Raw genomic sequence first — 15,502 nt, forward strand, 5'->3', positions numbered from 1 at the left:
GACATGAATGTGACTGTGTCACTTTATATTGCGCGGTTAGCTCCATTCATTATTTAAATGCTGCAAATTATTAGGTCAGCATGATATCCTTATAAAGGATAAATACAATGGCCCAGGTTTTACTAATAAAACAACAGTGAGGTTAATGGGAGTGAATTTTACCATCCCATCCATCATGGGAATCAGGGTAGGCCAAGGATGGACCATGGAAAGGTCTGTGGACCTTTTCAGGTTTTGGGGCGAGCACAGCCAGAATATGTTTTCTGTTGTTACTTACGCACAAATGGTGCAACCATTTCAGGCAAGGGCCAGTTTCATGGTTGAATGCCAATATCCAAAAATTGCAGCTCATACGGCATCGCTCCGCCAACCTCTTCACCAAAACTGCATCTCACAATTGAGCTCCGATGAAGGGCCATCCAGACTCGAAATATTGGCTTTATTCTCTCTCTATAGATAGTGTCAGACTGGATGAGGTTTTCCAGCATTTTCTATTTTTGACTCTATGGTACCTCCTTTGATCCAGGCATTAACATACATTCCATGGTCTGCACTGAGTGATCATGGTTGCAAACAGAAGAATTTTAAATCTTTTCATTTGCAATCAAATATCAGATTGGCCATGACATTTCTGGATGTGTTCATGGTTGCTAGAGAGCTTTGTAAAAAATCGATGCCAACAGTCTTCTGATTTGAGTCTTCCATGAAGTGTTTATTTGTGAATTCTTATTCGACATTCCAAGATTCATCAGCATTACATTGTTGATTTATCCATTATTGGAAATCAACCTCTCTGGCAGTAAAGATTAACTAAGTGTAGGCCAGATCAGGTAAGGATGGCAGATTTCCTTTTCTAAAGCATATTAGTGAACAGATAGGTTTTTCCAACAATTGACAATAGTTTCAAGGTCGTCAGTAGATTTTTTCTTGAATTCGCATTCCGCCATCTGCAATGGTGGGATTCGAACCTGGGTCCCCAGCATATCAGCTGAGCTTCTGGATTAATGGTCTAACGATAATACTACTAGGAATTGCCTTCCGCATGCCCCAGTTAAGGCCACTGAAGAACCTTTTTAAAGTTATAGATGTTTACGACATGAAAATATGCTCTTCGGCCCAACTTGTCTATACCGCCTCTTTTTTAACCCCTAAGCTAGTCCCAATTACCCATGTTTGGCCCATATCCCTCTAATTGTCTAAATGCTTTATAAAAAATAAAATTGTACCGCCTCTATTACTACTTCTGGCAGCTTGTTCCAGACACTCAGCACCTTCTGTGTGAAAAAAATTTCCATCGACCCTTTTGTATCTCTTCCCTCTCATGTTAAATCTCTTCTCTCTAGTTTTAGACTCCCCTATCTTTGGGAAAAGATATTGACTATCTAGCTGATCTATGCCTTTTTAAAAATTATTTTATAGATCTCTATAAGATCACTCCTACGCTCTAGAGAAAAATGTCCCAGTCTACCCAACCTCTCCTTATAAATCAAACCATCAAATCCAGGTTAACGTCTCTGATCCAAAGCCCAAATAGAGGAGGTGGTAAGGAAGTTAATCACCTTCAGAACAAGGATGGTGAGTACCTGCTCCATCTGCAAGCTATTACGCAAATCTGCAAAGATTTACTAGGACGCTACCGGGACTTGGTGGATTGAGTTATAAGGCGAGGCTGGATAAACTGGGACTTTTTTCTCTGAGGCATAGGAGGCTGAGGGGTGATCTTACAGAGTTCCATAAAATAATGAGGGGCACTGATCAACTAGAAAGTCAATATCTTTTCCCAAAGGTAGAGGAGTCTAAAACTAGAGAGCATAGGTTTAAGGTAAGAGGGGAGAGATACCAAAGTGTTCAGAGGGGCAATTTCTTCACACAGAGGGTAGTGAGTATCTGGAACAAGCTGCCAGAGGTAGTGGAGGTGGGTACAAATGCTTTTTAAAAAGCATTTAGATCGTTACATGGGTACAATGGGTATAGAGGGTTATGGGCCAAATATGGGCATTTGGGATTAGCTTAGGGGTTTTAAAAAAATGGGCAGCATGGACAAGTTGAGCCGAAGGGCCTGTTTCCATGCTGTAAACCTCTATGACTCTATGACTTATTGTAGCCAGCATACAATAGAAACTGAGTAGAGGCATCCATCTCTCAAGTGAATTTCTTCCTGATCTTAGGAGTTACAGGGACATTTTGCTATTTATATATTTTAACTATATCACTTTGAGAGAGAAACATTCTTTTTTCCTTTCAATGAATTCTTTATCCAAAATGTAATGGTCTTGCTCCCGTTACCACCAGTAGATACTCAGTCTTTCATTAAGAAGAGCCAAGTAGTTAATTTCCAGTTGTTAAGCTATTTCATTTGCATGATAGGAATATTCTATCTAATGTTTCATTAGATAATTTAGTTTACTAATAGTGTTACATTTACATGTTTAAAAGTGTAAATTAAGCATTAACAGTTGGGTGGTAAATGGCTAATTTTCCATCATTAAACTGTATAACAATAGGGTAAATGATCTTGTTTTGCTTGCTTAGGCACCACTGCAACATTATCTTTCCTTATCAAAGATAACTAATCTTAGATTCATGATGGATAATGATGGAAATTCTAGCAGAACTACTCTCAAAATGAGTTACTTAACCAAGTATTACAGAGTTACAGAATTGTTACAGTGCAGAAGAAGACCATTCAGCCCATTGTGTTTGCACCAGCTCTCTGAATGAGCAATTCACTAAGAGATGGTCAATAAAGCGTTAAAGTTTATTTATTTGTCACAAGTAAGGCTTACATTAACACTGCAATGAATTCCTCTCGTTGCCACAGTCCGAAGCCTGTGCAAGTCAATGCGCTTAACCAGCACGTCTTTCAGAATGTGCGAGGAAACCGCAGACACGGGGAGAACATGCACACTCCACACAGACAGTGGCCCAAGCCAGGAACTGAGCCCACATTCCTGATGCTGTGAAGCAGCAGTGCTAATCATTGTGCTAACGTCTCGCCAGCATCCCATGAAAGAATAAAATAACATTCACTTAGTGCCATTCTCCTGCCTTCTCCCCATAACTGTGCACATTCTTCCTTTCAGATAACAGTCTAATACTCTTCTGAATGCCTCAATTGCATCAGTCATTACCAGACCCCAGAAGTGAGCATTCCAAATCTTAGTCACTCATTAAGTTAAAAAAATTATTTTAATCTCATCACACATGATTCTTTTGCAAGTTCCTTTAAATCTGTGCCCTCTCATTCTCAATCCTTTCATGAAAGTGAACAATATTTCCCAATCTACTCTGGTTGGACCCCTCATGCTGTTGAATGCTTCTGTCACATCTCCTTTCAGTCTTTTCTCCAAGGAAAATAGACTCAATTTCTCAATCTATATTCTTAATTCGAATTCTTCATCTTTGGAACCATTCTTTTGAATCTTTTCTGCACTCTCTCCAATGCCTTTACATCCTTCCTAAAGTGTGGTTCCCACCACTGGATGCAATACTCCGACTGTGGTCGAACACAACACATGCACATTAAATGGCAGATGCAATCAAGTTAGGTTCCTCCGATTTCTTAGCAACCCACACAGACATCAGTGACGACTGTGAATCACAAAATCACATTAACTCTGAATCCTTCATGAGGGCTTTCTGTTCATGCTTTCAAATATCCACCCTCAGAATTCCCTCAAAAGAGTCTCAGACTATCTCCCGATCATTTAATTTATTCTGAGTCTGCATTCTCTGGGATTCAAAAAGCTGCACTTCTGCCTCTAATTACAAGTACATTTCCAACTCTTTCACAGGCCTTTAGTTTCATTAAGTTGGCAATGCCCCAGAGTTTCTCCAAACACCATTCTCCTAGCTGCACCAAGCTATAAATGGCTCCCAGGACTTCCTCTGAGCCCTAACTCTCACCAGCATGGATCTAGTGACCCTCCACCACCTTCTCAGTTCCACAGGATTTCTCCTGAGCCGTAACTGTCTTGATCCTACCAATAGCAGCAACATTACTACATCCAGCCTCTTCCCTTGTTGCAGAAAGCTCACCCTCTCAGAAAACATACCAATAAATTAAAACCAGAGAACCTTCTTAAGCGTCATCTGACTCCATGATGATATAGCCTGCTCCGATCTCTCCTCAAACTGACATCCAAGCCAATAATCACATCTTTACAATTTCTCCAATAAAGCAAGCCCATCTGCTGCTCTATGTCTCCCAGCTTTGTAGCCTTTAATTCCTTAGGTTTACATTGCTGCAACCTTTTAAGTGTAACAGACTTCAAGCTGTTTTATTTGCATTTATGCCATTTTCTACAGTTAAACTTTAATCTCCCCAGAACTAAACTTTACTTCTAAAATATTCAAGATTCAGAGTTTATTTATTACAAGTAGGCTAACATTAACACTGCAACGAAGTTACTGTGAAAATCCCCTGGATTTTAACATGAACTATGAACCAGATATTCATCACAAAATTCTGCACTATCCTCCTCATAGCTCACAATGCTTCCAAGTTTTGTATCATCCACAAATTTTGAAATTGTGTCCTATGCACCAAGATGTAGGTCGGGGATATAAATCAGGAAAAGCAAGGCTCTCAATGCTGGCCCCTGGGAAACACCTCTACAAACCTTCTTCCAGCCAGAAAAGCATCCATTATCCAAAACTCTCTGTTTCCCCTGTCACTCCACCTATTTTGTATCCATGTTGCTAATGTCCCATGAGCTGTAACATTACTCCCAAGACTGTTCTGTGGCACTGTCTCAAATGCCTTTTGAAAGTTCATGTACACCACATCAGGCACTTTTGCTGTCATCAACTACTCTGGATCAAATAATTTCGAAAGTGTATTACCCATTCAAAGCAGAGTCACCTTCTATAAGTGTCAACTAGAATATTTACAAGAAGAGACCCAGCAAGATAGTAACTCTACCTTTCATCATCTTCAACTGAAGCACATGATGAGACTTCAGAGCCCATTTGCCAAAAGGTATAAGGATCGATGTGATGGAGAGTCTGGCATCGAGGACAACAAAAATATCTGCAGCCATCAATTGCAAGATGCTGAGAGGATGACAGGATGTCATCCTCTATCCTGCCCTGAAGCCTGTCAATTATTTCAGGATGTTCAGGAAATAAGGTCATGGCACAGCCACTTGGCCTGGGGCAGTGCAAAACCTGTCCCCTTGGTAACTCATGTATTGGCAGTAGTTTTAAATGCATTTCTATAGATTTACCGGGACTGGTTTAAGACTGCTGCTCACGAAGGGAAAATAAATCAAGATGGCCATGATTTTCTGTAGAACCAATTCCCTGGCTTGTTTTTTGATAATATGTTCTTTCAATCCTGTCAACTAGAACGTTTGTATTTGTCTACACCATTAATGCAGATATCCTATATTCTTGGGAATTTGATATACGTTAAGTATTTGGAATTCTCCACAATACTGATGTGAGGCAAGGTGCACAATGTTAGTACTGCTGCCTCACAGTGTCAGGCACCCCTATTCAATACTGGCTTTGGATCCTGTCTGTGCTGAGTCTGCAGATTCTCCCCGTGCCTGCGTGGGTTTCCTCCAGGAGCTCAGATTTCATCCATACTGGTTAGGTGCATTGGCCATGCTAAATCTTCCCTCATACCCAAATAGGCGCGCGAGTGTGGCGACTAGGTGATTTTCACAGTCACTTCATTATAGTGTTAATGAAAGCCTACTTCTTCAACTTAAACAGTATGGGTATTAGTAGCAGATGACCTTTATGAAGCTAAGAAATATCTATGAAGAGACCATGATACTGGCAAATATATAAGTAATGTCTTCCAATGTAATCCTCTTCTACAGGAGGTGTGACTAAATAGATTTCTGTTTTATAATGCCATTAGCAACTGTCTTCTAATTCATAGAAGGATAAGTATAATTTCTATCCCTATAAATTGGAGGCTAGCAGCATTATATAAATTCCCACAGAACTTGATTGTCCATGACATATGATTATTTGTCCATAGACTAAATTTTCTTTTAGCATCTTGTGGCCAAGTGGCCAATGGCCTGAGTAATTAGGCCCGACACAGAATTGGACAATCTAAATTAAACTGCTGTCAACAGCCTTCCCAGCAAGGCCTGATGGGAATTCAGCAGGCCAAGTTTAAAACACAAACAGAAGTCAGAGGCAAGGAAGGCCAAGCCTGGACTTGCTCTGGCGGCTGGAACCAGAGCTGCTCAGCCAAACAAGGACGTTATTTTGTGTATTCCCCAGTTCTGGTGTGACATTTTGGCCCCTCAGATTCCCGCCATTACCTTATATGAAAGGGGCTACGTGCACCCCATGCACTGACGATGGATGCCTAGGGGGCTTGGCATTCTCCATATATAGAATCAGTAATCCCACTGGGTGCTGTGACTACCACCCAATGACCTCATTGCTAAAAACCAGAGAACCTTCCAGAAGGGCGCAAAGAGGGGATAGGAAGAGACATATAAAAGTAGGGAGGTCTTGCTGCAGCTGTATAGGGCATTGGTGAGGCCGCAGCTGGAGTACTGTGTGCAGTTTTGGGCGCCGCACCTGCGCAAGGATATTTTGGCCCTGGAGGGAGTGCAGAGGAGGTTTACTAGGCTGATACCGGAGTTGAGGGGATTGAGCTATGAGGAGAGGCTGAATAAACTAGGCTTGTACTCGTTAGAGTTTAGAAGAATGAGGGGAGATCTCATTGAGACGTATAAGATGATGAATGGGATGGATAGGATAGAGGTGGAGAGACTCTTCCCGCTCAAAAAAGACAGTAGGACTAGGGGGCACAGCCTCAAGATAAAGGGGAGGCGGTTTAGAACGGAGTTGAGGAGGAACTTCTTCACTCAAAGGGTGGTGAATCTCTGGAATTCTCTGCCCGTTGAAGTGGTGGAGGCTGCCTCGCTAAATATTTTTAAGAAGCGGGTTGATGGGTTCTTGATAAGAGAGGGGATTAAGGGTTATGGGGAGAGGGCGGGAAAGTGGAACTGAGCCACAACAGATCAGCCATGATCTTATTGAATGGCGGGGCAGGCTCGAAGGGCTGGATGGCCTACTCCTGCTCCTATTTCTTATGTTCTTATGTTCTTATGACATTTGAAGGCCAACCGCAGCAAATACTCGACTCGACCACTAGCGAAGATTAAACCTGCAGCAAACACTAGGCGGAGACCCAGTGATGACGGAAGGGAATGTGTGAGGCCAACTTTCGTGAAGAAGACCTGAGTTCGAGAGATGGCAGAGTCTGGTCCTGGCAACTCGGTCAAGTTCATCAACGCACATAATATCAGAACTCTCAGACAAATAGTAGAAAATATTAAGTTATTGTGCGAATTGAGAGTTGGTTTCACATAAAATCATAGAATCTCTACAATGCAAAAGGAGGCTTTTTGGCCCATTGAGTCTGCACCGATAACAATGCCACCCAGGCCCTATCCCTGTAACCCCACTTATTTACCCAACTGGTGCTCCTGACACTAAGGGGGAATTTAGCACAACCAATCAATCTACCTTGCATATCTTTGGGGACAGTCTGATAAAGATTTGTTAATAAAATTGGGTTAAACTGCAATTTGATTCTTGTTCTTTGTTCATCTCATGAGTAAGAGCGATTGGGTAAATGAGTTTTAGTGGAAATTTGTTGAAGTGCCTGCCTGTTTCCAGAGAATAGTCTGGATCTGATGAATGTTCAACCAGTAGTTTAGAAGCTGGAGGATCTTATATGTCTTGTTAGAAAGAACGATGGACAGATGACCCTATTTTGGATTGCTAAATTCTTGATGCTTTGTCTGCCAAGTAGGCCCTTACCAAATGTTAGTGTGCGAAGGGAAGGGAAACAGTGATATACAAGCTATCATTTTTCATGTGATGTCCCAGAGAGATATGTTTGCCTCTGCAAACCTGATCATTTTCTTTAATTAGTGGTTATATTTTCTTTGAACTTCCATTGAAGAGATCTGAAACTTTATATTTTAGTAATCCTGTAATGTAATAACTCATTATTTATCAAACTGGGTTTAAGGGGATCTAGGAGATCTGCAAATGGATCCAAAGGGATCCACAAAAGTTGTCCAGTTTATGTTCATCTAGTCTACTGTGTAGTGTGAGCAGTTTCTCAAAATTCAGTATGTTACCTGATTTCATATTTGTTAACTTAGTAACCTATTAGTTATGTTGTTAAAATCCAAACAAATATTTCTTCCAGCCTCCATCAACTAGATCTTAACTGGGAATGGGAAATTATTTTGGGACATATTCCATTAAATCCCAGCTATTGCTGTTACCAACCCCATAACACCATCTCCTCCACTCAGCATTTCCCACTTCCAAGGCTGCAGTATAAACACACCTTCAGTCTGCAGTGTTACCCAAGCTTGGAAGCCTGCTTCCAAAATGATCCCCAACCCTGGAATATCAACCTAGCCCCAGAGAAGTACCTTTGTGGTCAGAGGGTGCCATGCTTCTATCTCTGTGTGTCTCACCTCAGCTAATGTTCTAGGGACCCTGGGTTCGAACGGTGTAATTTGAATTCCATAAAAAATATCTGGAATTGGGAATTTACTGATGACCATGAAACCATTGTCGATGGTCGGGAGAAAAAACCTACCTGGTTCACTAATGTCCTTTAGAGAAGGAAATCTGCTGTGCTACCTGGTCAGGTCGACATGTGACTCCAGAGCCACAGCAATGTGGTTGACTCTTAACTGCCCTCTGAAATGGCCTAGTAAGCCATTCAGTGAGGGCAATTAAGGATGGGCAATAAATGCTGGCCAGCCAGTGACACCCAGGTTCCATGAAAAAATAAAAAAAACTATTTAAAGGATATCCCATTTAGGCACATAGTCAACAGGGCCAATTTTAACCTAAGATTAGGTCCAGTGTTGGCTTTCTATTTCATCGAATGTTATTATCCATTGAGGATGATAAGGAGTGATATTGAGCCATGTGTTGAACCAGTGTTCCATGGGTTTCCTAGCCAGCAAGCTGGGTGAAAAATACTCCCAAAGTCTTGCAGAATGTGTCATTAGGTTTCTTGCTGCAGTGCAGTTACAGCAGTTACAGGGCTATGTCTCCCTTTGGGCAGGAGATACTGTCTTTGGAATTTAGGATCAGAGTTTTTGGGGAGTCAGTATTTGCAGGTTTCTGGAGTTGTAATTGCTTTAAGGGATCCCTCTCAGGGAAAAGTTTGAAAAGCATTGATTAAAAGAAAAACAATTGTGAGTGTTTATTAGAGGAAAAATCATCCTGAAATTATACAGATTTACAGGACTTGTGATAAATCGCAATTACTTTGATATGAATTTGCCAACCTTATAATTAAAATAATGTATTTTTGTTTTTGGGAGGGCAGGACTGATACTGAGTCATAGAAAACAATATATTCTTTCATGCATTAGATAACATGTGCTAACAGAACACAGAGAAGGAATTGAAGATGGTAACTAGAAATGTTTTAAAGGGATAGTGATGCTAGGATGTTGTTGGATCACAGCCTTTACTCATGGGGTGCAGGGTGTTGGACTGGATGGCCTCTGAAAGTGGGCGAGAGTACCGCAATACGATCAATGTGAGGGCACAGTTTTTCACTGCTTCCACATTACCATGACTGCAATGAGCAGCCAGTACTACTTGTGCTTCACACCACAGTACCGAGACCAAAATGACGAGACCACCATAAGTTAAAGTGAGTCTGAACTGCTGAGAGGCAGCCTGCGTCACTTAAAAGGAGGATGCATTGTGGCTGGAACAGGCTTTGTAACATATAAACATACAAATTAAGAGCAGGAGTAGGCCATTCAGCCCCTTGTGAACGTTCCATCATTTGATATGATGGTACCTGAAGTGCTTCTGATACCTTCCTGAATACCCCATATAACCTTCTACCCCCATGTCAGTCAACTATCTCAGGCTTAAGTACATACAATGACCACTTTCTAGAAAAAGAATTCCACAGACTTACAGAGAGAGACAACCTTCTCCTCATCTCTGACTTAAATGGGATGATTACAAATAAATATTTAGGGGATTCCCCGTATAGGCACACAGTCATCAGGGCCAAATTTAACCTCAGGTTAGATCCAGAGTTGGCTTTCCACTTTACCGAATGTTATTTTCCATTGAGGATGATAAAGAGTGATATTGAGTCATGTGTTGAACCAGTGTTCCATGTGTCTTTTTTTTTAAACAATGTCCTCTCATCCTAGTATCTCCCAGAAGGGGAAACATCCTCATAGCATCCACCACGTCAAGACCTCTCAGGATCTTATGTTTCAGAAAGATCGCCTCTCATTCCTCCAAATCTGATTGGATACAGACTAAACCTGCCCAACCTTCCCTCACAAGTCAGCCCCTTCATCCCAGGATCAGTCAAGTAAATCAGTCAAGCAGCTGCACTGCTTCTAATGTTATTGTGTCCTGTTTTAAATAAGGAGACCAAAACACAACACTCTAAATATGGTTTCACCAATGCCCTGTGCATCTGTAACAAATGCTTCCTACTTTTATATTCCATCCCCCTTGTAATAATCAACAGCAATCCATTTACCTTCCTCATAACTTGTTGTACCTCTATAGAAGGCATGGTTAGTAAGTTTGCAGATGACACTGAGATTGGATGCATTGTGGACAGTGAAAAAAGTTATTTGGGATTACAACGGGATCTTGATCAATTGAGCCAGTGGGCCAATGAATGGCAGATGGAGTTTTCGCTGGGAGCCGTACCTGTGCTGTCACGGTACTGATGTTCTTAAGCATGCAGCATATCATCAGGAATCTTGTCACTTACTCAGCCAAGTACTGTAGGACTTCTCCAGACTGGTCCAGGCAGTAAGCATCATGTTCAAGCATGCTAAAACTCTGTGTACTCCCTGTAGCAGCAGCACTGACATTGGAGGAAGGCTGATCACAAAGAACAAAGAACAAAAAAAGTGACAGCACAGGAACAGACTCTTCGACCCTCCAAGCCAGCACCGACCATGCTGCCCAGCTTAACTAAAACCCCCTACCCTTCCGGGGACCATATCCCTCTATTCCCATCCTATTCATGTATTTGTCAAGACGCCACTTAAAAGTCACTACCGTATCTGCATCCACTACCTCCCCAGGCAGCAAGTTCCAGGTACCCACCACCCTCTGTGCAAAAAATCTGCCTCATACATCTCCTTTAAATAAGTGCATGGATTCTGCACTGGGATCATGAGCCAGATTGAGAGTGAATGCCAGCAGCCATCATTAGGTTTACTATGTAGGCTCAAATAGAGCTGGGTGCGGCAGAATGGAGACATCATGCCTTCTCCCAGCGTATTGGATATTGACCTTCATGATTCATTGCCTATGATAGTGCACCAGCTGGACATTGAGTGATGAAACATCTCTCAGTTCTGGTGCATCTCAAGAGTTGACTTGCAACCCCCTCAAAGTGATATGCATTGTAGTCAATGGGGAAGGTTGCAATCTTCACAAAACCTTGTGCTTACTCCTCTGCTATCTTTTGGCAAGAAAACTTAAACTGCAGTCTGCTCTTTTTGACTAGGGACCCACAGAGACCTCCCTTACAAAGCAGTGGATGGCAAGCTGCAAGATGTTGCAAATACCTCCATTCCAATCTGAAGAAGCCCAATGCAAAGCCATATGTTAGAGCAGCTTGAACCGTCTACAAGATGCACTGCAGGGACTCACCAAGATTTACTTAAAAGCGCCTTCCAAACTTACAACCATCACCATCTAGAAGGACATTGGCAGCAATTACATGGGAACACCATCAACTGGAAGTTCCCCTCCAAGCCAGTCACCATCCTGACTTGGAACTGTGTTACTAGCCCTTCACTGTCACTGTGTCAAAATCCTGGAAGTCCTTCCCTAACAGCACTGTGGGTGTACTTACAGCACATGGTTCAGAAGAACAGCTCACTACCACCTTCTCAAGGATAATTAGGAATGGACAATAAGTGTTGGCCTTGTCAGCGAAGCCCACATGCACATGAATGAATAAATAAAATGGCCATCTTCACATCACTTCCATTGCAGGCTCTGAGCTTGTAGTTGTGAATGTAGATGCTGATGTATTTCATTGAAGTACAGTTATCTCACACATTGTTCCTCACTAAGGCTAAGGTCAGAGAATTGGTCCCTGCACATCCTGGGTAGATTGCCACCAGTTGAGAGCCCTTTTCCGCCAACTTTGCTCACTTCTAGTAACTGGCCCTGCTCTCTCTGTCCTTGGCCCAATTTCGAGTCATGTTGTATTCCAATGGAATACACATTACTGCACATATATCTGGGAGCATCTTTGCTCGAAATCCTTCAAGTCAGGCCAACACCTTTCAGCATCTGCCAGACAACTTTGTTGACTTTAACTACTTTAAAAAACTTTAGGAAACACCAAACACTTGTACAATGACAACAACAGTCAGTAGAAGTTGATGAATAACTAACCTGTAAGTGGCTGATGAACCCTTTAAAGAGATCAGATGACAGGGCGTGGGGCCCTTCCTGCAGTTAATCGCATGCTCAGACCTGCATGATTAAGAGACACCGTTAGCTGATGGATTGAGCTCCAAAATAGCAGCGCTGGTGTTAAATCTGCTGAGTTAGGGACAAAGAATTTGTCCATGTGCTACCCACGTGGGGTGTGGGATGTACATCAGAATCAATGAGCCATGTTATGGCATAAATAAACACATTCATGTCATAAAAAACACATTTTTCATAAAATTACTGAGACTTCCATAGTGTTTCTGAATCTAGGGCGACAATGAACTGATATTTAAATCATCACCCAATTTCAAAAATAGGAAAATTGAAGTTTGGATCAGGATTTATGTGTATGCATCATGCTACATGGGTTAATGCATTAAAATTCTATGAATGTATCAGACACGTTACTCTGGAGTTAAGCATAACATTTCTTTATCCTATAACAATAGTTAATATTTCTATTATACTAATGTTCTTACAAAATCATTGATAGCTGACAATCAATTGAGTGTATGTTTTGATGAAAACGTCTAAAAGTTATATAATGTCATACTACCTGACATCACGCATTTCGATAATCATTATTGAATACAAATCAAGCATTGAAATGAATTTAAAATAATTTCATAACCAACATTCATAAAAATAATCAAACGTGGTTGTCAATAATTGATCAATCTCCATAATTCATTCAATCCATGGAACGCATGATTTACAATTCTTCCAAAGGTACAATATAAGCAAATGAAATTACGTTGCATAGAGACTATTGGATAAATGGCCATGTTTACAGCAAATAATAAGGCAGATTCCACAACTGGGTTCTCCACTTCAGGGACCACTGATTGGGAAATAGTGTAAGACATCAGTCCAGATTTTTCATCACTTCATTTCAGCAACTAGACAATGAAGGCCCCCAGACCTGCCAGCCCCTGATGCTGGCTGCCTGCCTGAGACCATTGCAGCATCTTATTCAGGAATCAGTCGTTTCATCAGTTAAAGGGTCAGGGAAAGTCATAAACTGGGAGATTGAAGCTTGAATGGTTTTTGGTTAGGATGAGAATTGAAAAGAATCACTCCCAGAAGCCTATTTGGGGTCAATTATGCAGCTGTATTACAGTGGCAGTAGTATTGCTGTACATTGATAGCTGGAACACCCGCAGCAGACTGAAGCAACTGTATGACATTTCATGAGGTCAACTCTTTTAAGTCACAGACTGGCTAATGCAAGAGGAACTCATGGAATCAAACAGCAGGATATATGGAGAAAGAAATCCTAACATCCTGCTCATAAAACCAAAGCTGTGCATTTCGCTGAGAAAGCTTTCTGTCTTATTTCACCACAACAAGAATATCAAGGAAGAGGATGCCTCTATTTGGGGATATAACTTTGGATGTCTTGGTAGAAAGGATATTTCAGAGAAGGGTGTTTGTCTTTGGCATTGAGTCACACCCCCTACCAACCAATTACGAGCAATTTTATAATGTCTAAATGGATGTGGCTCACTGTGTAAATTCTGTCTTCCAGGCTACGGAGAAAGATGAGGGAGAAACTTTCAGGAATCATGAAGGTTGCCAAGAAAAGTGTTCTTGCACCATGCCTTACAATAAGTGCCAACAACAATTCACTCTCGGCACCGCACAACATCATAGAGATAGCATGCAAGTAACTGCAGCAACTTCCACCTCGTTGGCACACATCCATATTGCCTGTAGGGCACACTTTGTTATTAAAACAGAAATATGTTTCTAATATCGCACATAAGTCGTAAAGGCTGGAACACCAAAGGCACTGCCAACAATGGATTCACGTCATAGACTGGTAGGCTGGGCACATATGTGGCACTGGGCTGTTATGTGGACTGGTTGTTAGATATCATTGTGTAATCCCAGTCCTGCTCTTAGCTGTGTAGCATGGCATGCCCGTCCTAGCTCAGTGCCCAGCAGGAAGCTTGGCGGTGGGCACACTGGAAGCATGAGCAGCTTCATTTCCCTGCTTCATGTCTTCCATAGCACCAGCAGCACAATGGAATCTAAATTCACGAACTTCATGTGTTAACATTCTTAATTACCAAATTAACTTTACAATTTCCGTAAACAGTGGCATTTGAATGTGTTTCATGTAGAGAGCTAACATTATCCAGTAGTGGATATTATAAAAGGAAAAAGAATAGATAACTCACAGAGAAGATCTTCCGCAAAACAAACTTGTATTAGTTTAAAAGCAGAATAATCTTAAACATTTCAATTATAAATTGGATGTGAAGAGAATGCAACAAAAGAAAGCCTAACCGTTGAAAAGTATTTGGTTTAATGTTTTTTCTTATTCTGTGCTTTTCTGGGGAAAAGTAACTGTAGGTGCCATTGCTCCCAAAGGGAGGAGAATTGAACTAGAATCATAGAATCCCTTCAGTGGAAAAGAGGCCATTCAACCCATGCAGTCTGTGCTAGCTCTCTGACAGAGTATTTTACCCAGGCTCTTTCTCCCATCCTATCATTGTAACACCACCCATTTACCATGGCTAGTGCATTTAACCTGCACACCTCTGGAGTGTGGGAGGAAACCGGAGCACCCAGATTAAACCCATCCCCAGGTACAGAGAGAATGTGCAGACTCCACACAGACAGTTCCCCAAGGCCAGAATTGAACTCAGCTCCCTGCACCTGTAAGGCAGTAATGCTAACCACCGTGCCACCGTGCCTCCCCAATTAATAGAAGGGGATGGTATGCATTGGGTACCATGTGAAGAAAAGATCCAAAATGTTTCTTATAACTGGTTTTATGATTTGGCTATGGATATAAGCAGAATCCAACATTTTTATCGAGACAGTTCAGATGCTGTGCATGAGAAGATTATAGGAGCAATCTTGAGCCCATGCTCGATATGCTTGCAACAGCTGTTGGAAGCCCAAAATCCAGAAGTCACAGATCTCACCAGCAAGAGTGCAATTTCTGACCTTCCCTTCCCCTCACCAGCAACATCATCAGGTTCACATCCATAACAGGTGTGAACTGCTTTACATGGATTTG

The 15,502-nt window shown here is 41.6% G+C and overlaps 1 long non-coding RNA gene across 1 annotated transcript in view; it reads right to left on the reverse strand.

Moving 5' to 3' along the window:
• The window catches only part of LOC145341894 (uncharacterized), a 151,324-nt gene that overhangs the window by 19,998 nt on the left and 115,824 nt on the right, over positions 1–15,502 (reverse strand). Inside the window, exons 3-4 of the long non-coding RNA XR_013886461.1 lie at positions 12,430–12,510; positions 10,781–10,893 (exon numbers count right to left, since the gene is read on the reverse strand). This is a non-coding gene — a long non-coding RNA (uncharacterized LOC145341894). The remainder of the gene's footprint in view (positions 1–10,780; positions 10,894–12,429; positions 12,511–15,502) is intronic.

Source organism: Carcharhinus amblyrhynchos, chromosome 4, assembly GCF_965287045.1.
Source record: "Carcharhinus amblyrhynchos chromosome 4, sCarAmb.v2.hapA, whole genome shotgun sequence".
NCBI classification, from domain to species: Eukaryota; Metazoa; Chordata; class Chondrichthyes; order Carcharhiniformes; family Carcharhinidae; genus Carcharhinus; species Carcharhinus amblyrhynchos.